Below are 25,372 nucleotides of genomic sequence, written 5' to 3' on the forward strand. Positions count from 1 at the left end.
TATTTGAAGAAGGATTGGATATTAATTAGACTTACGTGGCCACTTCCTGGAATTCTAACCTCTCCCAAGGCTGTTTGCCATCTGGTAGGAGAGCACCATGATCCACAATCAGGAGAAGGTGAGCTATACTTGAAATACACTCACTTGAATTACCTCAGAGGTGTCTTCCTGACAGTTCATTCCTTTTCAATGTAGTTCACTTTGAGAGTGTGGAAACACATAAAAAAATATAGAGAACAATGTAAGCAAGCACCACAAACTGCGACTCAGCTATGTCAAATCTTTAATACTTCACCATGTTCTCTTCATTCCTTCAAAGTCATAAAGTATTGCAGGTGAATCTTGTGAACATTATTGATCCCCTCCACTCACTTATTGCTCCTGGGCATTTAAAAAATTTCAAAAAGAATTTGTTTTAGGGGCACCTGGGTGGCTCAGTCAGTTAAACATCTGTCTTGGGCTCAGGTTATGATCTGGAAGTACCGGGGTCGAGCCCTGAGTCAGGAACCATGCTCAACGGGCAGTCTGCTTCTCCCTCTCCCTCTCATGCTTTCTCTCGCTCAATCTCTCAGAATAAATAAAAAAGTAAAATCTTAAAAAAAAAAAATCTCATTTTATTTTTTAAGTAATCTCTAGACCCAATATGGGGCTTTGGGGCTTGAACTCACAACACCAAGATCAAGAGTCACATGCTCTTCCAACTAAGCCAGCCAGACCCCCCTGGGTGTGATTTTATATTTTCATATCATACACGTGTTTCTGGTAAACAATGAATAATCTTGCTTGGCATGTTCTTAAACTCAAAACAAATGATATCATTTTGTTTGTGTTCACTTTGAGGGTCCCCAGACCACCCAAGTTTCAGCACTTCCCCAAGGATTTGGCAGGTGGTCATGCTCATGGCTGCGATTTGTTACAGTCAGGGATGTAGTCAGCAGAAGGAGAGGCACAGGGTGGGGTGGGAATGAATTCAGGAGGAAACCGGGTACAAGCTTCCACAAGTCTTCTCCCCAAACAGTCACACAGAACACTCAGTTCCTCTACATGAGAAGTGTTGCTCACCAGGAACCCATCAGAGGCTCAGGATCCAGGGTCTTCAATGGGGGCTGCTCATGTCAGTAGTCTTGGCTGGTGTGGTACCCAGACTCCAGATTCCCCAAAGGAAAGCAGGTTCCAGCATAAACTGCATTGTTTGCACACATAGTTTTGTTGTGCTGAGCCTTTGTTGTCCTTTGGGGAGTGGTGGGACCCCTCTGGAAATCTGAGGTTCCAGATGCAAGTGGGTCTTTCTAAGGAAACAGGCCCAGGGTGGCCATGTTAATGCTTTTTTGCATAGTATCCATATTGTGGTAGCTTTTTTTTTTTCAACATTATGGTTTTAAGATTCATCTACTTTTTTCTTTTTAAAGATTTTATTTATTTATTCATGTGAGATAGATAGATGATAGATATAGATAGATAGATAGATAGATAGATAGATAGATAGATAGATAGATAGATAGATAGATACAGAGAGAGAGAGAAACAGAGACACAGGCAGAGGGAGAAGCAGGCTCCATGCAGGGAGCCGGACGTGGGACTCCATCCCAGGTCTCCAGGATCACGCCCCAGGCTGAAGGCAGCACTAAACTGCTAAGACACTGGGGCTGCCCCAAGATTCATCTACTTAATTCTGGTCAGCTACTCAATTTTTAACAATATTTTATTGATGAGCATTTAAATTATTCCCTATTTTCCAAAGTTGCAAATAATATGCAATGACCACCCTATTAAATGTCTTCTTGGACATCTATGCAAATATCTCTGGAATATAGTGTGTGCATGTCTTCAACTTTGCTGGGTGCAACCACAGTACTTTCCAAACTGTGCCTACCTTATAATTCCACCAGAATGTGTGTGAGCCCTCATTTCCTTGCCTCCTCACCAAGGCTTGACACTGTCAAGTTTTTTTTTTTTTACTGATTTAATTAGAATGAAAAGGGGGGAGTTTCCTTAATTACCACGAGTGAGGTATACAGACATCTGGGGAGCAAGGGATGAACAGGGCAAGGACTCAGAACTGCCAGAAGCAGGCCATGCAGGCTCAGGACAGATAGAAGAGAAGGACAGGGGCTGTTCTCCCCACTATTTTCATCTCTGGCAAGGCTGCTTTGGGTAACATTGAAACAGCATCAAAGGAAGTTGCATTTCATGATCTATTATATTTATCCATCATCAAATACTGCCAGTTTCTGGGTAAGAAATAATCAGAGTTTCTTCCTGTGATTCATACACTAGTCAGAAATCCTTGGCTTCCTAGAACTCCAGTAAAAATTCAAAATATCCAAGTAATAATTCTTCACAGTACTTTGTTTTTTGGCAGAAGAACCCTAGGAATAGGGCCAGGCACAAAGGTAAATGTTTTACAAATCTCCACAGGGATTTCTAAAGGGGCCTTTTCCCTGAATGGCCTGTGTCAGCAGGATGGGTGTATGATGCTCCCTCATGGGCTTCACAGATGTTATGGAGCATGTGCTGGGTGCCATGCCCTCCCTGGGGAGACTGAGTCCAGTAGAGGAGATGTTTCCAGGCCCATGGGGGTCAAAGAACACCAAATCAGCAGTCCCCAAGCTATCCTGCTTGCTCATCTACCTAGAACACAAAGAAGGTGAGGATGCCTATGGTTTACATGAGACCTTTTGACCAAACAAAGCAATTTATTATGAGAACAGTGAGGCGTTTTATGGGCTGAACTCTGCCCATAAATGCACATGTTGAAATTCTAACTGCCAAATGCCTCAGAATGTGACTGTGTTTGGAGACAGGATTTTTAAAGAGAGAATTAAGTTAAGAGGAAGTCATTTGGGTGGGTTCTATACCAGTACTGAAGAGGAGATCAGGGCACAGAGGTAGACAGGGAAGGTGGGCCCTGTGAGTGGAGCCTGAGATGCACCTGGGGAGTCAGTCCCAGAGCATACCAGCCTGGCCTGGAGTCTTAATCTTTCTTCTCCAGTGTGACTGAAGGCACTGAGCTGCAGAATGGCACATTCAGGGTCAGATTCCAGTTTGTTCCTTGTACCAACAGCTTCTGAATCAAGCAAGGCACTGGCTAAAAATTGAATTTATAGCCACACACGAGACCTACTAAATCAGACTTCCTGGGGAAGAAGCCAGGAATCTAAATTTTTAACAAGCTCTCTAAGCAATTTGGAGACACACTGGGGATTAAGAATCATTGATCGGGTGTCTGGAGGAGTAACGTGGAAGTTGCTGGCAAAGACTTTCCCTGTCCTGTCTCTCCTTCTCTCTTGTTACTTTCCACTTTATTCTAAGTAGGGCATTGTCTTGGTTATTTTGCAAGGTTACAGTCCCTAGCTATAGAAAGTGTGCACATGTGTGCATGTGTGTGTATGTGTGTGCCCTTGCATAAGACCATTTCCTATGAAACCTTTGAGCATCTGCTACATGAAACCGAGACCACCGTTTCTCTGGGGGAAGCAAAAGGAAGCAAAACAAAACAGTTAAAAAAGAAGGATCAGAAAAGCAGAAGCTGTTTGGATTCAGCAGGGTTAATTTGTAGCCCTCTAAGGTCAAAATCAGGCATGCAAGGCACAATGTAGCAAGGGAAGTAGGCAGCTCTCATGTGGGCAGGGGCCCATTTCAGTGGAACAAGGTCCCTTCTCCTGGCTTTGCTGAAGATATAGGCCTCATTATCAGCCCTTCTGTCTAGGTGACAATGTTTGCATGAGGGCTGGTCATTGCTCACAACACACAGCAGCTTGTTGCTTGGCAATACATTGCCTCCACTGGCATTATTTCCTCACAGACCTGAGGCACATGCATCTGTGATGTATGTTCTCTCCAGAGGCTATTTATAAGGGGAGGAGATCAGGGCTCAAGCAACGATGGAAGGAGGGTCCTGACAGTGACACCTGGAATGATATAGGACTCGGGACCATGGACAGGCAGGTAGGAATGTGTGAAGGAGAAGCAATTGCCATCTCTGGACCACTTCTAATCCATCTTTGGGGGGTAGTGTCATCTTTTGCTGAACCATACAACTCTTACAGTTCACTCTGGTTGTCTGAGGCTGTGTGTTGAACATGTGTCATCTCAGTGCACTCTGTGAGCCATTTCTACTCCTCATCCAATCAAGATTACAAATAGATTAGGGAGGAGATCTGTGTCAAGTAGGCTTGGAGGCTGTGACTTCCCACAGACATCTTTGCAGCATTCAGGAACATATGTAAACACCTTGGGAACTCAAAAGCTCCAGAATAGTACCAGTAATAATTCTTATTACCACTGTTTTCATTGATTCTGTCCATCTGTTTAAGTCAAGCAGGGAATTTTGCCAGATGCCCAAAGCTCTTCTCACAAGGGGAGGGAATACCTGTGCTAAAATATCTACTCAACTGAACTGCTAGCCATCCAGGGGCAGCATGAATTCTTGGGTTCAGACTTTTGATTTTCTATGAAAATATGTTGCCACTGAAGAGACATTTATTCAAAAATTAGTCATTAAGACAGATATTGCTTTGCACTCTTGGATACAAGGGTAGGGGAAATTGGGGTTGGTCCTGCCATCTTGGAGCTCCCATTTTGGTAAGGAGACACTCACTAATCAGACAATCACACACAAGAATAGATTAGATGTGCTCTTTGGAGAAGCGTAAAACATGGCACTGAGAACATGTAGCCCAGAACTGGAATTCCTTGTGAGTAGGGGAAGGTCCCTTGTTGAGATGCCCACACTCTGGGAACAGATAGGCTGGGAAACCACACTGGACCTGGGAAGACCATTTAGGTGAAAGATACACTCTTGTGGAATGGTGAAGTGTGTGAGCAGTGGATTGATTTGACAGGTGTCTGGCAGCTGAGACAGACAGGAATTGGTGCTGAGTTGATATTGGAAGAGGAGAGGGAGATGCCAAGGGCCATGCCTAGGCTATGGCTTGTGTAGTTGGTGGGTGGTGGTGCTCTTCACTGAGAAGAGCAATGTTTGGGGCCGTGCTCATGGGGGAGGAGTGGGGTGGACGTGATGAGTTCAGTATCTGGTGTGTGATGTGTTTAGTTTGAGATTGCCTTGAGATATCCAAGTGAAGATGCTGAGCAAGCACTTAGACATGAGGGTCCAGAGCTCAGAAGTCAGGTCTATGCCAGGAAGGTTCACTTGGGAGTCGGGGGAGGGGGGGCTTGTGTGTATGTTGCTACCATGCTTAAAGTTGCCACCAGAATCTGCATCTTTTATCATCATCATGTGAATTTTTATAGTGATCAGCTCCATTGGACCCAGAATTTCTATGAACGAGGGCCTAAGGAATATGATCTACTTTGTGTTTCTTAAAGACCACACTGCCATGAGGATGTGGAGAAGAGGGGTGCCATACAAGCAAGGAGCCCAAGTACAATGCTATTCTGATAATCTGGGTGAGAGATGTTGTAGGTTGGACTCCTGGTGAGGGTGGGGATAGGTTGCAGGTTGGCTTTGGTTATGTTTTGCAGATGGAGCTAATAGGATTTGCTTAAGGGTGGGATGTAGGACGTGGGAAAAAGACAGAAATCAAGAATAATTATTAGATGTTTTGTTGAAGCAACTAGGACTATGTGCTCCAGGGCACGGTGGGGGGGGGTACTCAAGGGGCAGCAGGTTTGGGGTGGAGTGTGTCATGTCTGAGACACTTGCATTTACATCAAGTGGGGGTGTCAAGGGGATGGCTGGCTGTTTGAGTTCATTGCTGAAGAAAAAGGATTGGCCCCTTGGTTAGCTCAGGACACAGGAACATCTGAAGGAAGGAGAGGGTGTCAAAAATTGGGATCATAGTTGTTGAAGACCTCCTGTCCTCTGAGATGCTGTCTTTGGGACTGGGAGGGTAGCTATGCATCTCCAGGCCTAGCTCTCTCTCTCCCCTCTTTGGCTCCATGCACATGTGATTATCCAGATAAATAAAGTTGAGATGAAGGCCAAAGCAGACTTGAATGTTTCCATTAATCCTGTTTGTTCCTTCATCCCTCATCCTTTTAAGGTATCTAGAGAGAGGCCAAGGGCGAGAGAGGACTGGCCTTGTCATAAGTGTCTGCATAGAGGGGAGTGAAAATGTTTTACCAGAGCTCCATGCATAGCCTCTCCTCCCAAGTGGCCTCATTGAACAGATTAAAAGATTGCTTGATCTTTGGGAAATCCTGAAGATGATGGAGACGCAGTCCAAATCACTCTTTCTGTGTCTTAAACAGACCGCTTCCTGGCTGCTGTGGCCAGCTGCTTTTCCAGAAACTTCTTGCCATTATCTCAAGAGTTAATTCTACTCTCTGTAAGGACAACTCCACTCAGGCACTCATACTGTCCTAACAATCAGTTTGATTCTGTCCCAGAACTCTGGATTTCCCCCTCAGGACCCATGGGAGGAGCAGTGTTTTGGGGAAAGTTCATAGAGGTGGCCAGTATGTCCCCTAAGCTGTTTTTCTTCTGTTTTCATGGACCTTCATGCACATACATTTACACAGTAAATGTAGCTACTTGTGAAACTGTGACCCATGCTTATTGTAAAATACCTCTCAGCCCTCATGATATTCAGGATATAGAGATGGTGGGAGTGGCCTGTAACCTCCTGATCAGCTGTGTTTTAATTGGTTGGGTTCCCAGATGTCAGATTTCTCTAGAGTCGTGATGTTACCTTCCTGGAGAGCCTACTGCATGGACCCCCTCCTGCAGGGAGCCACGCTCCATTTGTTCTACACCACACCAAGACATATTAGATTGCGTATGGTCCTTGCAAATAGTTGACAATTTCCAGTCCAGAAAACTTGCCAGCTGGGCTGAGCCCCAGATCCAATGTCTCCCTTTGAAGAGAAGTGGAACAAACCATGAGATGGACGCCTCCTCCGGTCTACAGGGGGTTTCCTTGTGTGGCTTCATTGCTCAGGTGCAGGCTGGAGCAGGGATTCTGGGGCAGACCGGGAATGGTGTCATCAAAGTCAGGCACTGGTCCTTCCAGGACCTGAGGAACCTGCATCCTTGGTGCTCTGGGCTGGGCAGCCTCTGATCGCTTCTAGTGGAGCCCCCTCCCTCTGTCTCTGGGTGGCATGTGGGCCTCAGCCCAAGGCCACTGCAGATGGGGAGAGCAAGTGACCAGCTCTGCTTTTGGCCCAGCTGTCCAGGTTGCTGTGCCACTTCCAGGATGAGAGCTGTTAGGAACAAATCACGGGAACATAGGGCATTCCTGCCAGTTTCCAGTCCTGACCTCCATCCAGTCTCTAAGTCACTGGACTATTTTTAAAACATTTTGGTGGGGGGACATACATTCAGGCATTTCACAGTTTTGATGTAAGAATTTTCTCCCCCTCCTTCCCTGCTACATCCTTTTCCTCCTTCTCCTTCTCTTTTCCTCCTCTTCCTTCTGTGGAATCCCTCACTTCTTTTCTCTGGCCACTAATCCATCTATAGAACCCCCGGAATAAGATCTCATGGTATTTGCAGCACTGTGAAGCTGGGTGACATAAATCAAATCAAATAGGGCTTGATTTTCTGCTTTATCTTTTGGGGACTTTGTTCCTGTACTCTTGTCGCTGATTGATTTAAGACAAATGATGTGATCTTTAATTTGCAAGTTTCCTACTTCAGCATTGCTTCCCTGATTGAATAACCCATGACCTAATACTTCTCCTGAGAAGAATTTCCCTAAAGGTCATTAACACAAGGGTATCAAAAGTCATTTTCAAAATCAAATGTATTTCCATTGCTATAAATCTTCATTTTGATTACCACACAAGAGTTTCCTGGAAATCTTTTATGGTCTGTTTCAAATTCAATTAGATAAGATTTGACATAGTTTTCAAAGGGCCTCAGAATGAGAGGACCAAAACTTTCTTGGATATTGTTGCCGGTAAAGTATCTGCATGCCCCAACAGAATTATTTCTTATATTATATTCATTTACTTTCTGGATTAATTTTATGGTGGAAGAAACTGACTGCTGATTTCTTCTGGGAAACACATAAGAAGTCCGGATTTTAATGTATTCTTTCCTTCTGCCAAGAAAACTTCACAAAGTCTCAGCTTTGTGAGTATATATAACCCGGATCTCGGAATTCATTTGTGGAGTAGCCTAAATTCAATCCGTGAAGCCAAATCCTAAAGTCCCTGTATATGCAAAACTTTCACTAGAGTTTAAATTAATTGATAAATAGTTGCATCTTTATATTTCAGGTTATTTCAGAAGGTTCATGGGTTGCCTGCAATTTCTAAGATGGCTAATGATGAATGGCTATCTTTAACAAAGAGACTTACATCATTCATGAAACACTTGCCTATTTATCACAGTTATTAGTCAAACTTGTACTGAGAAAGCCACCAGATAGATGACCCAAACCTTGTAGCAGCTGAAGATATGACAGTTCAGCTGTTAGAGGTTGTAGGAAACAATTAACCTGGTTGCTAGGAGGCTTACTTCTCCAATAAAGAACCTGGAAGTGCAGGACGGCTACAATGGGCTCAGTTGGGAGTGTCTCTGGTGAGTCTCTCTTGGGAGACTGTCCAGCTATTATAGGGAGACCACTTCTCCTGAATGGACTGATTTTGTCAAACCTTAACCATTACGAGGTACGAGGTACATGCCTAGGCCCTTGGTTTTGGCACAAACTAGTCCTAGCATTCTTTTCTCATCAAATGTAGTATCAGGTTTCCTACTCATGAAATAGTATTTTTTTAAAAAGATTTTATTTATTTTAGTGAGTGAGCGAGAGAGACAGCATGAGTGGGAAGGGGCAGAGGGAGAGGGAGAAAGAGACTCTCAAGCAGATTCACGCTGAGTGTGGAGCCCGACTCGGGACTCTGTCCCAGGACCCTGAGATTGTGACCTGAGCCAAAACCAAGATCGGACACTTAACTGACTGTGTCCCCCAAGGTGCTCCTCACTAAAGTATTAATAAAAAAGCCACAGCTGGGAACACTGGAGACCCCACTGTCTACCCCACATGCTGCCAGGGGTTGGCCGAATGACAGCCTGCACTGATGGGAAGTGAGGCCTACCCCTTTGGGTGTGGTCCTTCCTGAACTCCCAAGCCCCAACATCCTGTGTCCCAGATCCTCTTCCATCCTTTCCCACTGATTGGAATGTAGGTGATGGAGCCACATGGTGGAACAGACCTGGATTCCCATGAGAGCTCCTGAAGCAGAGTGGTTCCACCCACGGCTGGAGACAGCATGATGGGTTCATGAGGAACTTCCTTTTGAAGGTACTGCATTTTGGAGTTTCTCAGGTTAGAATTATTAACTTGTACTCTAATGAACACGCTGAATCAGTTCCTAAGGCTTCTGTAGCAAAGCACCACAAACTGGTGGCTTAAACAACAGAAATTTATTATCTCATAGTTCTGGAGGCAAACGGTAAAATCAAGGCGTTAGCACAGCCATGACCTTCTGAAATCTGCAGGGGAGTCTTCCTTGCCTCTCAGCTTCTGGGGGTCCACTGGCAGTCTTTGGTGCTCCTTGGCTTGCAGAAGCATCACCTCCATCTTTACCTGTTGCTTTCCCAGTGTCTTCACATTTCTTCCCTCCGTGTCCTAATTTTCCATTCTGATAAGGGCCCCGGTTGTATTGGTTTGGAGCCCATCCTAATGACTTCATCTTAACTCGATTACTTCTGTAAAGACCCCATCTCCAAATACGATCACATTCTGAAGTACTAGGGGTTGGGACCCTAACATATCTTTTTGGGAGACATGGTTCAGCCCATAACACACACCAATGTTAACTGAGGCCTTATGGTGCCCCACGCATCTCTCTGAGCATTTACACAGATTATCTTATTCTGTTCTCATGGTGACTTCATGAAGGAAGTACTCTTGCTGCTGCTTCGTAGGCTAACGAAACAGAGGTGCAGAAGGATGAGGTAATGCTCCAGGTCACAGGGACGAGAGGTGAGTCAGTCCAGACCCCACGCTGTGTGGTCTTTTCCATCTCTCAGGATGGAGCTCTGGCCATCAGGAAGCAGAGCAGACAGACCAGGCTGTCCCTGGGGATCCTGTGTGCCACTGAACACTCCCTGATGACCTGAGACGTGGGCCTGCTTTGCTCTGAGAGGCCGTAGGGAGATCCCAGGGCACATGTGCTAAGAGAGGTGAGTGGACCTGGAGCTCCCCACTTGGTCTTTTCGGGGGAGCAGGAAGGCCACAGTGAAGTTCTCTGCCTTGACCCTGGCTGTGGATTTCCTGTGTAGGTGGTGGGTTTCTGTGGCCCACCTTGTGGCCTCCCCTGTGGCCACCTCTGTGTCTCTGGGAGCTTCCCTTTCTGTTCCTTGCTGGGTCCCATGGGCTTCTACAGGGTCAGAGCTCAGCTCTGGGGCAGAAATCCAGGCTCTTCTCTGTCTGTAGTGGAACTACTTGGGGCGGGGGTGGAGGGTGAGTGCTCCGTGGGGGGCGTAGTGCCAGGTATGACAGCAGGCTGCCACTGCACCTGGGTAACAGAGCTGAAATGCCGGTGGGCAGCAGTGGGCCGCGTGGGGCGAGATCATCACTGCGTGTTCTTGCGGCTGCGGGGTATGCTGGAGAGGCTGAGTCCGCTGCCCGGGGAACCCGCGGTAAGGATGGCATCTCCCGACTCATGTCCAGGGGAAGGGTTTGTCCCCGCCGCGTTTAGAGAGGTCCTACCCTTACTGAACCCTGAGCTACTGCCCCCCCATCCCGCCTTCCAGCCCATGAGCTTTGAAAGCAGTTTCAATTACAAACGCCATCAGATCTAAATCAGGCACTGAGGAAAGCAGCCTGCCTCTAATCAATCACCGCAGTTCGCGGCTTTATGCCCCGACTGGCAAAAAATAGATTCAGGCCGTTCAATCCGAGGCTGAGCCAAGGCCGAGCGGGGCGGCGGGGGCGGGGCTGGGGCGGGGCTGGGGCTGGCGCTGGGGCTGGGGCTGGGGCGGGGCTGGGGCGGGGCTGGGGCGGGGCTGGGGCAGCGGCGGGGGCGGGGCTGGGGCAGCGGCGGGGGCGGCCTGCACCTGCCGCGGTGCGGAGTTCCCGGGCCGCCGCGGGCCGGTCCCGACCGCGGGTTTCTGACGGACATTTCTCGTTTACAAGGTGACCCGAGCACAGAACCTTTCAATGAGCCCTTAGATCCGGGGGCGCGCCGCGCGGGGTGCCTGTCCGCGTCCTCGCCTTCTGCGGCGCTCTGTTGCCATGGCAACGCTCCCAACGACGGCTCGGCGGCGGCTCGCAGCCACGTAGTGAATATTCCGATAAGACGGCGGGGTTAGAAACTGCGTTGCCGATGCGTGTTGTTATTCAGGGTCAGCGTTACGAGGTGCTGGGCAGGGGGGTGGGAGTGGAGAAAGAGAACTTGTTTATCTTCTGGCTAAAATACAGAAGCACAAGTACCAAACTCTAGAAAATACCCCAGGAAGTGTGAATGCTCCTCAGCTGTTGTCTTGACTTTATTAATATCAAATATTTCCAGGGAGGTAGAAAGAATATGGGATTATCTTTATTAACAAGTAATATTGCTATAATATTGTCTTGCCCATCTATTTGTTTAATAATACTGAGTCACCAGGGAATGTGATTAAAAAGCTGAGATCCAGTCAACATGTAATTAATAGTCTTCTGAGCAGTAGGGGCACATTCAAGCTGCCGTGGTCTTATGAACACGTTTATACCTTCCTGTGAGGACATTTCGGGATGAACAAATCTGAGGGTCGAAGCTATGTCTATGAAAAAAAAAATCTGCTCCTCCAACACACTGGTGATAGTCATCTTTCAGGGAGTTCCAGAAGAGAAGTAATGGGAACTGGTCAAAGGCAGATTCAGGTAAAACCTTTCTCTGTCCTCTGGTCACTTGGGTCTTGGATTCCTGGAGGGCTGTCAGGTGTTGGTCGGTCCCACTGCTGGTTGGCAGGGCGAGGCTGGTGCCAATGCACAGTACAGTCTGGGCCAGAGGGTGAGAAACTGGGCTTCTTTTCACTTGAAGATTTAGTTCCGTGAGGGCATCATAAACTGCCATTTGAGTCCCTAGATCCTCACAGGGAAATCATTCCGTAGTAATGGGGCTGCTTCAAGATAGAGGGAAGACTTGCCACATCAATACTTATAGGACTATTTCATTAAGTGTTAAATAACTATTGTAATTACATTACCTGCAGCTTACTTGATTATTTAATTCAGCCTGTTGAGGAATTAATTACTATTTAATCAGTGCTGTCATTTAGAGGACAGACATAATCACCGAGGCTCTGTGCTGGTAATGACACACTACTATTCTTTTTCTCCATCTGATATGGTCTAACAGCTGGAGGCCATGTTCCCATCAGACATTGGATCCTGCAGATCCAGACAAATGTGGGCTGGGTGTTGGCAGGGCACCTGCAGAAAGCCACTTAAGGTGTATTTGCAAATCTCAGGGGGTCATTGTCAGGCGGGCCCGGAGCTGTTTCTACCGTCTGAATGGATGGAAGGGGCAGGAGCATCTTCCATAGTAAAAGTCGCAGCAGAAACCTGTGGCTAGTCAAGGCTACGAGGTAGAAAAGGAAAGACATATTTTAAAATTTCCAGTGGGCCGGTATTGCTTAAAGAGAAAAGCTTAAAACATCCGTTCTGTGAAAGAAACTGTCAAGAGAATCAGGAGACAAGCCACACATTAGAAGAAAATATTTGCAAAAGACACATATGATATATCCCAAGTATACAAAGAACTCGTATAAAATTGAACAATAAGAAAATGAGCAGCCTGATTAAAAAATGGGCCAAAGACTTGAACAGACCCCTCACCAAAGAGTATACACAGATGGCTAACAAGCATGTGAGAAGATGCTTCATATCGTGTACCATCAGGAAAATGCAAATGGAGCAACAATGAGATACCACTGCACACCTATTAGGAGGGCCAACATCCAGAACCCTGATAGCACCAAATGCTGGCGAAGATGTAGAGCAATGGGAACTCTCACTCACTGCTGGTGGCGATGCAGCATGGCGCATCCACTTTGGAAGACAGTTTGGCAGTTTCTTACAAGACTGAACATACTCTTAACATATGTTCCAGAATTCGTGGTCCTTGGTATCCACCCAAAGAAGTTGTAAATTTATGTCCACACAAAAACCTGCACACAAATGTTTATAGCAGCTTTATTCATAATTGCCAAAACTTGGAAACAAGCAAGATGCCTTCAGTAGGTGAATGGATAAGTAAACTGTAATATATCCAGACAATGGAATATTATTCAGTGCTAAAAAAAAAAAAGAGCTATTCAGCCATGAAAAGACATGGAGGAGCCTTAAATGCATACTACTGAGTGAAAGAAGCTAATCTGAAAAGGCCACATACAGCATGATTCCAACTATATGACATTCTGGAAAAGGCACAACTCTGAGTCAATAAAAAACAATGATTACCGGGTACCGGGGGCCAGGGGAATAAGAGGCACACAGAAACAGCCCTGTAGTGGTGGATGTGCATCATTACACATGGCGAAAACCCCGAGAGGCACAACATCCAGAGTAGACCACAATGTAAACTATGACCCCCCGAGGGTAGTGGTGAGTCACTGCAGGTTCATCATTCCAACAAATGCCATCGCTCTGGTGTGGATGTTGATAGTTGGGTGGGGGGCGTTATACAAGTGTCAGGGCAGGGACTCCATGGGAACTTCATACTTCCCACACAACTGTTCTGTGAACCTAAAACTGCCCATAAAAATAAGGCTTGTTTATTTAAAAAAATAATACACAAGAGCAAAGGCATGTAACTGAATGAACTTACTGTGGAGACTTCATGATTATTGAAGAATCAACCCTTTTAATTGTGGGTAGCTACATATTCGTGGCTCTTTGCACAGAGCTGACCATGGCTTGGACTAATCGTGCAAGGTGGGTGTACATACAAGTGAGGACCTGGTGGTGAGCCAGCTTCTTGTCACTTCTTGTGAGGCTGCTGGAAAAATCATGATGCTGGCCGAGGTCTCTGGCCAGATCATGATGGGGTTTTCTTTTTTCTTTTTTTAAAGATTTTATTTATTTATTCATGAGAGACATAGGGAGAGAGAGGCAGAGACATAGAGGGAGAAGCAGGCTCCTCCAGTGCAGACGGATGTGGTACTCTATCCTGGGTCTCTGGCTCAACCATGGAGCCACCCAGTCATCCATGGTGGAGTTTTCAAGTGTTTTGGGGTTCAGTTGGTCAGCAAAATCTGAAAGAAATATGACTATGAGACTCGAGAAAGGAGTGTATTTTTCTACATCACCTCTGGGCATCTGCTCCCTGTGGGGAGTGAATGGTTTCCCTCTGATTGGCATGAGAGGCCAATGTTAAATCAAGTGACACCTAGAAAGTGCTGAAGAAGTTTTTCTGTGGAAAAATTTTCAATTACATTCAATATACAGTAGCCTCCATTCACCTGATTATAATGCTATAATTTATTGAGTGCCTCATATGTGTCAGGGATATTTTTTAATCAAACCGAGTGAGAAAGTACTTGTAAATGGGGACAGGAGGCTCACAGAGGTCAAGTGGCTTTCCTAAGGCGCTATGCACAGTGAGGCTGAAGTGGGGATTCCAACTCTCTGGCAAACTCCAAGGCCGCTGCGGTTTCCAGCGGGTCTCCTGTAGTCTACCTCCCGCTCTGACTCAGCACTGGGAAATTCCAGCTCAGTCACTCAGCACTCTTTAAACCACCTGGCAGAGGTCATTGACCATCTTCCAAAAAGGCCTGCTTTAGCGATCAGAAATCTATGGGTGATGACGCAAGTGCGGATAGAGCCAAATGTTGAAGTCAAGCTCTCTTTCCTTCACCTAAGAGATGCCATTTGTCGCCAGTGGACATGCTAGCTCTATTTGCTGCTGCACCCAGCTTGATAAACGAATGTCTGATTCAGGACACCTTGGGATTCCTAACAACCCCCACAGCCCTCATCAACAGGCAGAAATTCCCCCATAGGTTGCTAGGTTCTTGGAACTCATATCACACTGAAGATGGGAACAGTATCTTTATGTCTCTCCTGGAGCCAGAGAGCCCCGTCCAATAACCCACTTTCTTTTCAGTGACTCTAAGTGTCAGGAAGCTCCTTCCTTTATTGTCAGCGGAAACTCCCTTCCCTGTATTTCCTCTTGTCAATAGCTATTCTGCTTTTATAATCACACAGAATGTACCGCTCTCAGTACCTGGCAGCCAGATGGATTTTTGGCCATAGGGTTCAAGACGTCCCTCCAGCATCCTCAGCTATGTCTCATGTGCTGAGGTCAACATTAGGATGTTGATGTTGTTGATGTTGACTGAGCCTTGAATTAAGAACTCAGTTTTGATGAGCATGGGCAAGTACCCTTTGCACAAGTTTGCTTAGAGTCCTATAATTTCAACTCACCATATAGGCAAGATGAGTATGGGGAGGGTGGATATGTGTACAAGACAGCCACATTTAAGATTATCTCCAAATCAAGAAGTGAGAGGCCTTTTTTAAAAAAGATTTTATTTATTTATGCATGAGAGGTACTCAGAGAGAGGCAGAGACATAGACAGAGGGAGAAGCAGGCTCCCTGTGGGGAACCCGACGTGGGACTCTATCCCAGGACCCGGAATCACACCCTGCGCCAAAGGCAGACCACAACCACTGAGCCACCCGGTGCCCCCAAGACGTGAGAGGTCTTATCCCAGTGTCCCCCAGCTGGCCTAGACTCTCCCTAAATTCCATGGCTGCTTGACTTCTTACTTTCTATTGTTACCCTCTGTATCCCGGTGGGGACCATTACACTATCTCAACCTTGATAGGCAGAAAGTGGACAGGCTGATTTAACTTGTGCAGACCTTAGTGAGAATGTACAAAATGCCTCATCCTTGGTTTCACATTTTTAAGAGAATTCAATGAATCGAGTGGTATTTCCTCTGTAGTATCTCCGTATGGGAATACTCTGTGTATGTTGCCTCGGGAATTATAAAGTCCAACTGCCTCCATCTTCTCTCACTCTGCCCCTTTTATCTCTACACTGTGAAGAAATATGAAATAACTATTTTCCTTTATAGGGAGTTCACTGTTTTTTTTAAATATATTTTTCTTTTCTTTCTCGAAGTATGCTCTGGGAGCATAATAGGGAGGAGAATTCATATGCGTTAGATCCTTCATTAATATGGAGTGTAACTTTATCTAGGAATTTCTTTGCAGGTGCAATGATACATTTAAAGGTAAAATTCACATTTTTTTTTCTGCTGATGACCATCTGGTATTTGAACAGCACTTTTTACATGGATGTAGGAAAAAAACCTTTTTTCTTTAACAAGCAAAATAAACAGCTGACTCATTCCTCCTCTCTAATTGTAATTCATTGAAATACTGTATTTGCATCGCCTGATATCTTTTTGTTGCTGCTTTAACTCTAAGATGAATGAGGCTACTGCCTTTATGACATCGAAGCCTTATATCTTATGAGGTCCGAGTTCTAGAATGATGACAGATCGGTGCAGATTATCATAAATGGATGTTGTAAGTGCACTGGAAAAGATCTTAACAGGTGAGGAATTTGTAGTGTTGCTCAAACGCAATCTCATTTCAAGATTCAAATACTGGTATTTTCTAAAAAGTTCAGAGGAAGAAAAGAGGCTTGCTGCAGGGGGAACTGCAGGATGCATAAATTAGCGGGCAACCACACAGGCAGGATCATTTTGAATGTATGATAATCTGTATTTCAGCCTTTACAGTCGCCTCATAAATGAAGGGCGATTTCAGTTTTGCCATCCCTGCAGGAAAGGCTGACATGTTTTGGCATCTTCATTTGAAATGTGCAGGCTGTGTTCAACAGGACTTTTTACCCTAGATTTGTTAACCTATCATAATGAGAATCTATAATGCAGAGGGAGTTTTGGGTTTTGTAGCTGAGCACAGGGTGCAATGAGATTGAGAATACATTTTCTTGGCATAGAGGATGAATTATGATTTCTATAATGGGCTGCAGTTCCCTGTAAAACACTTCCTATTTATTGAAAGTAAACGCTAAATTGTTAACAGTGTATTTCTCTGCATTTCTCAAATTATTATTTTATGGCAAGAAATGAAATATGGATTGCAGTCTTAAAAGCCTTTATACTAAGCATCAATTCAAAACAGTTTGCTGCAGCAAGGCACGAATCAATGGATGGCAATGGTGTGCACCCAGCAATCCCAAAGCACCAAACTGCAGACTTGTTTGCTGTAGCCTTTGGCTTGGGCCACTAGCCCATGATGTATTTGCTGAACTTGGCTCAGGGGAGCTGTGAACCCAAATGATGGCCACATCCTATGTAAATGCAGTTGAACTCTGTGTGACAGTTGGTAAGTCAGGTGGGTGAGTGTGTGTGTGTGTGTGTGTGTGTGTGTGTGTGCTGTGTATGACAAGACTGTGATTCATGTTTAATTTGGCTGTGCAGTTTTCATGGTACCTTTGTGACACTTTTGTTTCTTCCTGTGGAGTTGAGCTACATTTGTGGCTGCCACTGGCTTGAACCCTAGAACATTCGTCCAAGCTGCACAGACATGCACCCATGGGTGTGAAGGGGAGTTTTGGCAAACCACAGTGAGTCCAGGAAGAAGGAGAGTGGCAGGATTGCACAGGTAGCCTCAGGGTGCAACAGAAGGCTAATGCTGGAGATAACTGGTTGATTCCATGCATGTCACCCATCTAAGGGTCTTGAAGCTGAGCGGAGCCACAGAGCTATGGATTGGTTTCCTGTGGGTGCCAGACGAAATAACACAAAGTAGTACAACTGGTGGCTGCTGGCTATCCTTGGGGATACTTGGCATCCTTACTTGTAGTCACATCACTGCAACTTCTGCCTGAGTCTTCACATGGTGGTGTGTGTGTGTGTGTGTCCAAATTTCCTTCTTCTTCTAGGAATAATGATTGAGTTAGGGCTTACTCTAGTCCACTATGATCTCATCCTAACTTGATTACAATGATCCTCCTCTCCCACTGGTATATCCATCACTGCCCTCTACTTCTACTCATTTTAAGACTCCCCTCCAAAATTTTTAGCAGCATTTTTGAGGCAAAATTGACGCAAAACACTAAACATATTAAATGTACACAATTTGATGAGTTTGGAAATACATAAACACCCATGTTACCAACACACAAATCACATATATATCAATCAACCTTCAAAATTTTCCTTGTGCTTCCTCCCTTGTTTGTGGTAAGAACTCTTATCATGGGATCTACTCTCTTAAATATTTAAGTGTACAATACAACCCTGTTGACCACAGTTGCTCTGTGTACAGGAGATCTCTAGAATGTATTCATCTTGTTTAACTGAAATTTTATACCAGTTGAATAATTCCCCACTTTCCTCTCCCTGCAGTCCCTAATAACTGCCATTCTATTCTCTGCTTCTATGAGTTTGACTGCTTTAGATATCTCATTTAAGTGGAATCACACAGTATTTTCCTCTGTGCCTGGCTTGTTTCACTTAGCATGATGTCTTTCAGGTTCATCCATGTTGTTGCAAATGATAGAATTTCCTTTTTAAAGGCTGAATAATATCCCATTGCATGTATAGACCACATTTTCTTTATCCATTCATCTGTCAATGGACATTTGGGTTGTTTCCATATCTGCCTATTGTGAGTAATGCTGCAATGAACATGGGAGCACAGATATCTCTTTGAGATTCAGATTTCAGTTCTGTTGGGTATATGCCCAGAAGACCAATGGAACAGAATAGAGTCCAGAAATAAATGATGCATATACGGTCAACTGCTTTTCAACCAGGGTGCCAAGAATACATAATGGGGAAAGAACAGTCTGTTCAAAAAGTGGTGTTGGGAAAACTAGATATCTAATGTGAAAGAATGAAATAGGATCCTTATTTTACTTTATAAAAAGAAAACTCACTTCAAAACAGTTAAAGATGTAAATGAATGTCCTGAAATTAAAATTGTCGAGGAGAAAACATAGGGGAAAAGCTTCGTGACAGTGGGCTTGGCAATAACTCCTAGAATATGACACCAAAAGCACAGGCAATAAAAGAAAAATTAGACAAGTGGAACTATGTTAATCTAAAAAGCTCCTGAACAGCAAAAGAAACAACAGAGTAAAAAGGCAACCTATGGAATGGAAGAAAATATATTTGTGATAAGGGATTAATTTCCAAAATATACAAGGAATTCCTACAATTCAATAGTGAAACAAAAATAAAAACCAAAAATCCAATGTTGAAAATGGGCAAAGGACCTGACCAGATTGCCAAAGACACACAGCTGACTGGATAGTGAACAAAAAGATGCTCAACATCACTCACTATCAGGGAAATGCAAATCAAAACTGCAACAAAATGTCACCTCATACATGTTAAGATAGCTGTTATCAAAAAAAGATAAAAATTGTCAAGGATGTAGAGAAATTGTACACTGCTGGTGGGAACGTCAGATTGTGCAGCGTCTATGAGAAAGAATACGGAGATTCCTCAAATAATTAAAAGTGTAACTACTATATGAGCCAAGAAAAGTCAAGCTAAGGGTTTGCTAACCTTCTCCACTTTCATCAAAATTGTAAATAGGCCAAGGGGGCACCTGGGTGGCTCAGTCTGACTGAGCATCCAACTCTTGATTTAGGCTCAGGTCATGTTCTCAGGTTGTGAGTTCCAGCCCTGAGTAGGACTCCACGCTCAGCAGGGAGTCTGCTTGGAATTCTCTCTCTCCTTCTCCCTCTGCCCCCCCGCACCCCCGCTCAGGCTCTCTCTCTCTCTCTCTCTCTCTCTCTCTCTCCCTAAATAAATAAATATTTTAAAAAAATTGTAAATAGACAAAGACTTTTTCCAAATAAGGTCAAAATCACAGGTTCCTGGGGACACTAATTTCAACCCACTGTATGCCACATACCTCATTCTTGCCACTGGGTTAAGGTAGAATTAATGTGTGTCACTTCTGAGCTGAGGCACTTAATAGTTGGGTGGAAGATGCTCCAGTGCCCTCTTCTGCTACGTCCACTGTGGAAGATGCATGTTCCAGGTGGGGAAATTATAGGATAGCAGCGGCTCTGCAGAAGTAAGTTACACGGGATGGTTGCCCTGACTTGCACTGGATGTTGTTCAAAGGAGTGAAAAACAAATGTGAGCTGTGTTAAGCCATCCAGGGGGCAGAGGAGCAACTCCTCAGGTTGATGAGGTTGAGGACCACATGGAAATCTGAAAAAATCTTCTTTCAGATTTTCATGCTTGGAGGCCTGTGTCCTCCCCTCTCTTAGTCATGGGCCACCCTCAGGGCACAGGTTCTGTCTTTGCGGGGGGAGCTCCATGTGGTCCAACCTTGCCAGTGATGGTAGCTAGCTGAAGCTCACTAATTCTGAGGCTAGGGATGAAGACCACTTAGCAACATGACTGAAGCCATGGTCTTCGATGTCACCTTAATGCTAAAAAAGCACTATCTTCATATCTATCATTTTTCTCGATGTTTTCTCCCAGATGGCTTAGAATGTGGGTAAGGAATAAAGAGTGACATTCATTAGTCCCTTATAATCCTCCTGGAAACATTATACCTGTAAAAACAAACCAAAGTCTCACAGTAGAAATACTCAAGAGTAGAAAATCACTTTTAGGGTATAAAATATTATTAATACATAACAATATTTTCGTAGTGCCTACTATGTCCTGGGCACATATGCTTGTTTCTCTGCATCCATTTATCCATTGTCATTTAATTCCCATGACAATCTTCAGAAGTAGGTATGGTTTCTCTCCTCATTTATTAAAGATGAGGCACAGAGTTGAAATCTTTCCATAGCAACTAGCTCTACAGTCTATATTCAACTATATTTTCCTCTAACATATGAATTGTTAAAATAAAAATTCCAGTTGAATGACTAGATGAAATCAAGGAAATTGTCTACAACATAGAGGAAAGGACAGACAGGCGATGCCACAGGTTTATTCAAGTAGCCTTTCCATCTCTAGATCAAAAAGTACTTTTCATCATTCTTGTAACTTGCTAGTGTTGCTTGTCACATTTGAGTCCCTAGTCCATGTATGATGTGAAGTAGGGATCCAGTTTTATTTTTCACCATATATTGAGACAAGTTTACCAACAATCCCACTGAGTAATCTTTCTCCAGGATTCATTAGGGCCATTACTATCACATCTGACCTCTCTGTTTTTTCCTTGTTTTTGTTTTTGTTTTGTCTTTTTTTGCCTTTGATTGCACCAGTAACTTATGGTTATTATTACTAGGTCTTTTTAAATGCCTTAATGGTTGATTGAGATATTTCTTAGACTCCTTGTAAAGTTGTTGTTTGTGAATGGTATTACGTTTTTCATAATTTTTTAGTTTCACTCTGTGTTCTGCCCACCTTCCTGAACACTCTAATTTGTTCTTCTAATAGATTGTTGATTATGTTGGCTTCTTTGGGTAGATGTTCATGGCTTCTTGAAATGATGACAATTGTATCTCTTCCTTCCCCCCATTCTTATATTTATTTATTTTTCTTCCTTTTCCTTTCTATTCTTGTTTTGTGTTAGATTTTTATTTGGTAAGTTTTTGCACCTAGTTATAATTATTCTTTGCTTGATTGGAATCATTTGATTCTTTTTCTCTTTTAGTCTACTGATGTTATATTAGTAATTTTTAAAGTAGTGAACCATTTTTGCATTCCTAGGATCAATTCCCCCTGCTGATGTTTTATTTTCATTAATATACTATTGGATTTGGTTAGCCACTATTTTATTTAAGGATCTTCATATCTACATTTATGAGTGAATGAGGCTATGCATTTTATTGCTTATGTTGGTCTCCTTATTTTTGGAGTGAATATATGCATGTTTAGAGGTTTGTATTTGTTCTGCAACAACTGTTTCTAGGTGTGGTGGAGCACACTTAGAAAGAAAGCTAAGCCTATTTTGGTTCACTATGTTTATTTTTTTAAAAGAGAAGTCAATTTGCTTAAAATTTACGGATTTATGTAAGATATCTATTTTTTCTTGTGCCAATTGGCATTTTGTATATTTCTAGGAATGCATCTATTTGAATTAAGTTTTTACTGCATGACTAGGTTTTCAAGTTTATCACTGCATAAGTACTGAGATTGACACTCTTCTTATGTTGTTATTATTATTATTTTAAAGCTCCATTTTATCTATGATCATGTTCCCCTTTTTGTTCTTGTTTTACTTTTGCATCTTTTGCTTTTTGCACTGGATCAGTTTGCCAGTGGCCTATCTTAATAATCTTTTCACATACCGGCTTGTGATTGCATGCTCTTTTCTATGATATTTCTCTGTTTTTGTTCTAACCTTCCTATTTATTTTCTGTTTATTCCTTGTTTTTCTTGTTCCATCTCCTAAGTTAACACAAATGTTGTTTTCTGCTGACAGTCAATTCACAGGAAGTTGAGTTAAATGGATAGTATTGAGACTTTCAGAGGGAACCCAGGGAAGAATAAGAGATCACTCCGTGGAATGGCATTGTGAACATGAACTTCATCCTCCAGCTTACCACCTCTGGCCATGTCTCAGTGCCTGTTTCCTCATTTGGAAATTGAAATTAGAAATGTATCTACCTCATAGGGCTATTGTGTAGTTTGAATTAATTAACGGACCTTTAGGCTTAGAACAGTGCCTTGGCATAATGATGCTCAGTAAGTATCAGCAAATGGGGACACCTGGATTGCTCAGCGGTTGGGTGGCTGCCTTTGGCTCAGGTCATGATCCCAGGGTCCAGGATCGAGTCCTGCATTGGGCTTCTGCAAAGAGCCCGCTTCTCCCTCTGCCTATGTCTCTGCCATTCTCTCTGTGGGTGTCTCTCATGAATAAATAAATAAATATTTTTAAAAAGTATTAGCAAATTATGATGATGACAGTGATGATGGTGATGATTAGTACTATTAATCAGGTCTCAAATACTGGGAGGAGACATTCCTTAGAGCTCTCCTTGTGCACTCACCAGCATCCATGTTCTCCTCTTTTTAAGTCTACAACTAGACTATATTTTTCAGATCTTGCATCTAAGTGGGACCACATGACTTTGTGAGACAAAGTAAGATGTGAAATATCCAGGTCAAGGTCAGTAAATGGGGGTGTGCCTTCTCCAGGAATCCCTTTCCCCACTGGCCAGGGGAAGGCAGGGGAGGACAAGGCCCTAGAAGTTGGTGTAAGATTTCATAGAAGGAGTGCATGTCCCTGAATGCATGGAACCCCTCTGCTCACACTTCATGGATGTGATAATAGCAAGAAGTAAACTTTCCCTGTGTGAAGCCACTGAGTTTTAAGGAAGGAGATCCATGCAATATGAAGGAGCCCTCAGAAGTCATCAAGTCTCGTGGCCCTCCAAACTTGTTCTGTATCAGCAACTTTAAAAAACAAACAAACAAACAAACAAACAAACAAACAAAAGCCAATTTTCAGGACTGATGTCCATACTTCTGAATTTCACAGTATAGGTACCAAAAGTCTTTCTAAAAAGCTCCCCTGGAGAAATTAATGAAATCAATTCACTGCATATTTGGGGATCACTATTCATCAACTTTTCATGGAAGTGAATATCCCCTATTCTGGGTTGTTAAGGGGGTGAAGTCTAAAATTCTCCTCAAGAGATGATTTCATAGTCCAAAGCAGTTCTCTCCATATGTTAATGTATGATGCCTTTTTATGAGTCAGCCTTAGCCATGTGTCTAATTCCCTAACCTCTTTCAAGGGTTTGCTTAAACATTACCTTCTCAGTGAAGCCTACTCTGACCATCCTCCTTAAAATTATACCGAGGTCTCTGTTAAATGTTTACACTTTTCATTATTCCATTGCATTTTTCCACCTTCCTAATGCTTCATATAAATTCCTCATATATTGTATCTTACCCTGAGAGGATAGGAGCTCCGTAAGCAAGAATTCCAAGTGTTCGCTGATGTATTCAAGTGCCTAAGACACTGCTGCGCACGTGGTAGCTGCTTAATAAGATCTGTTGAATGTATAAGTATATGGCTTCATAATTCACATACTATTTGCAATGCTCAGCCTCCTATAGGCTTCTCCAAACCAAGCCAAACAACTGATTAACATTTAGGGTGAACATAGATTGAATTGTTTTTGAATTTGGCTTTTCCCTTTCTCTATTTTTGAAGAGATCTTTGGAGACTCAGGAGTAAATCTGTCTGGTCTGGACTGAACACAATATTTCATTTGGGTTTTAACCTTCTTATTTGGGTAATAAGCTCGGTACACATTTTGAGTAGGTGGAGAAAGAAACACAATTCTATATATTCTAGGGAACTTTTTTACATATGTATTCCCCAGTGAATTCTGCAGTTCTGGCATTTTGGGTAAAAAAATCTAATATTTAAACAACTAAAACTTTGAGCTTCTAGAACTTTGAGCTACTACTCATTTACTTATTCAAGCATTGATTTTTTTTTTTTTGAATGCCAACTGTGTGGCCAGTGTTGTACTGGGAACTGAGGAAGTGTCTCCACAGCTTATGAGCAAATGCGTGTGTGTATGTATATAAGGATTCTTTAAACAATACATTAAAAAAATTTCCATCAACTGGTTGGTTTTGAAAGTGCTCAAAGTGCTCAAGTGTTCTAAAGGGCAAATGGTTGCACCGAATTTTAGAAGTCATTAGAGATGTGTTTTACTGACCTGCAGTCAGAATTCTTAGGCTCAGTTAATGGTTTACTGTGACATGTGTTGTGGCCAGAGTAAGCACCTTGACCTCTCAGAGTTGTCATCATTGGGTGTCCTTTTTTGCTTCACAGAGAAGGAGAGGAGATGTGGGATGGGTCTTGGATCCCGAAGAGATGCTATTTCAAGTATTTTATTACACAGTACCCAGTCCAACTACAAAATCAGAATGACAGTACATGCAAACTTGCAACATGAAAATATATTGTTTTGGATAGTTATTAATAGAAAAAAGAGATGCAATAAAAATGCCTTTAGTAAAGCAATCCTTCATAATTGCAAAATCTCCATGCACTAGAAACTGTCCAGCTCACTCTAGTCACTCAATTGTTGCTCAGATTGACCTAAAATATCTCCCCTATGGCAGGAAATGACATTTCAGACCATATTAGTATGGAAACATAACTGCTTTGTCATTCTTTTTTTCAGGCATTGGAATATGGAATATTAATATTTTCCTCATCTCTGGGAAGTTTTAAAAGTAAAGCTATTCAAAAAAAAAAAAAAAAAGGGATCCTTGCGTGGCGCAGCGGTTTGGCGCCTGCCTTTGGCCCAGGGCGCGATCCTGGAGACCCGGGATCGAATCCCACGTCGGGCTCCCGGTGCATGGAGCCTGCTTCTCCCTCTGCCTGTGTCTCTGCCTCTCTCTCTCTCTCTCTCTCTGTGACTATCATAAATAAATGAAAATTAAAAAAAAAAAGTAAAGCTATTCTTGGTAGGTGCTTTGGTTGTGAAAATGTTGGCTCTGGTTTAACATTGCTAATCCCAGAGGGAGGGGATGGAG

General features: G+C 43.5%; 1 long non-coding RNA gene across 2 annotated transcripts; it reads left to right on the forward strand.

Moving 5' to 3' along the window:
- The first annotated feature begins 3,819 nt into the window (after positions 1-3,819).
- Positions 3,820-25,111, forward strand: LOC112662759 (uncharacterized). Of its 2 annotated transcripts, XR_007408234.1 has the most exons (9): positions 3,820-3,948; positions 5,254-5,409; positions 7,942-8,038; positions 9,097-9,212; positions 9,813-9,868; positions 9,944-10,096; positions 10,443-10,555; positions 11,052-11,260; positions 25,018-25,111. It is a non-coding gene; the product is annotated as an uncharacterized LOC112662759 (long non-coding RNA). The 2 variants fall into 2 exon arrangements; XR_007408235.1 differs by lacking the exons at positions 10,443-10,555; positions 11,052-11,260.
- The last annotated feature ends 261 nt before the right edge of the window (positions 25,112-25,372 follow it).

Source organism: Canis lupus, chromosome 34, assembly GCF_003254725.2.
Source record: "Canis lupus dingo isolate Sandy chromosome 34, ASM325472v2, whole genome shotgun sequence".
Lineage (NCBI taxonomy): Eukaryota > Metazoa > Chordata > Mammalia > Carnivora > Canidae > Canis > Canis lupus.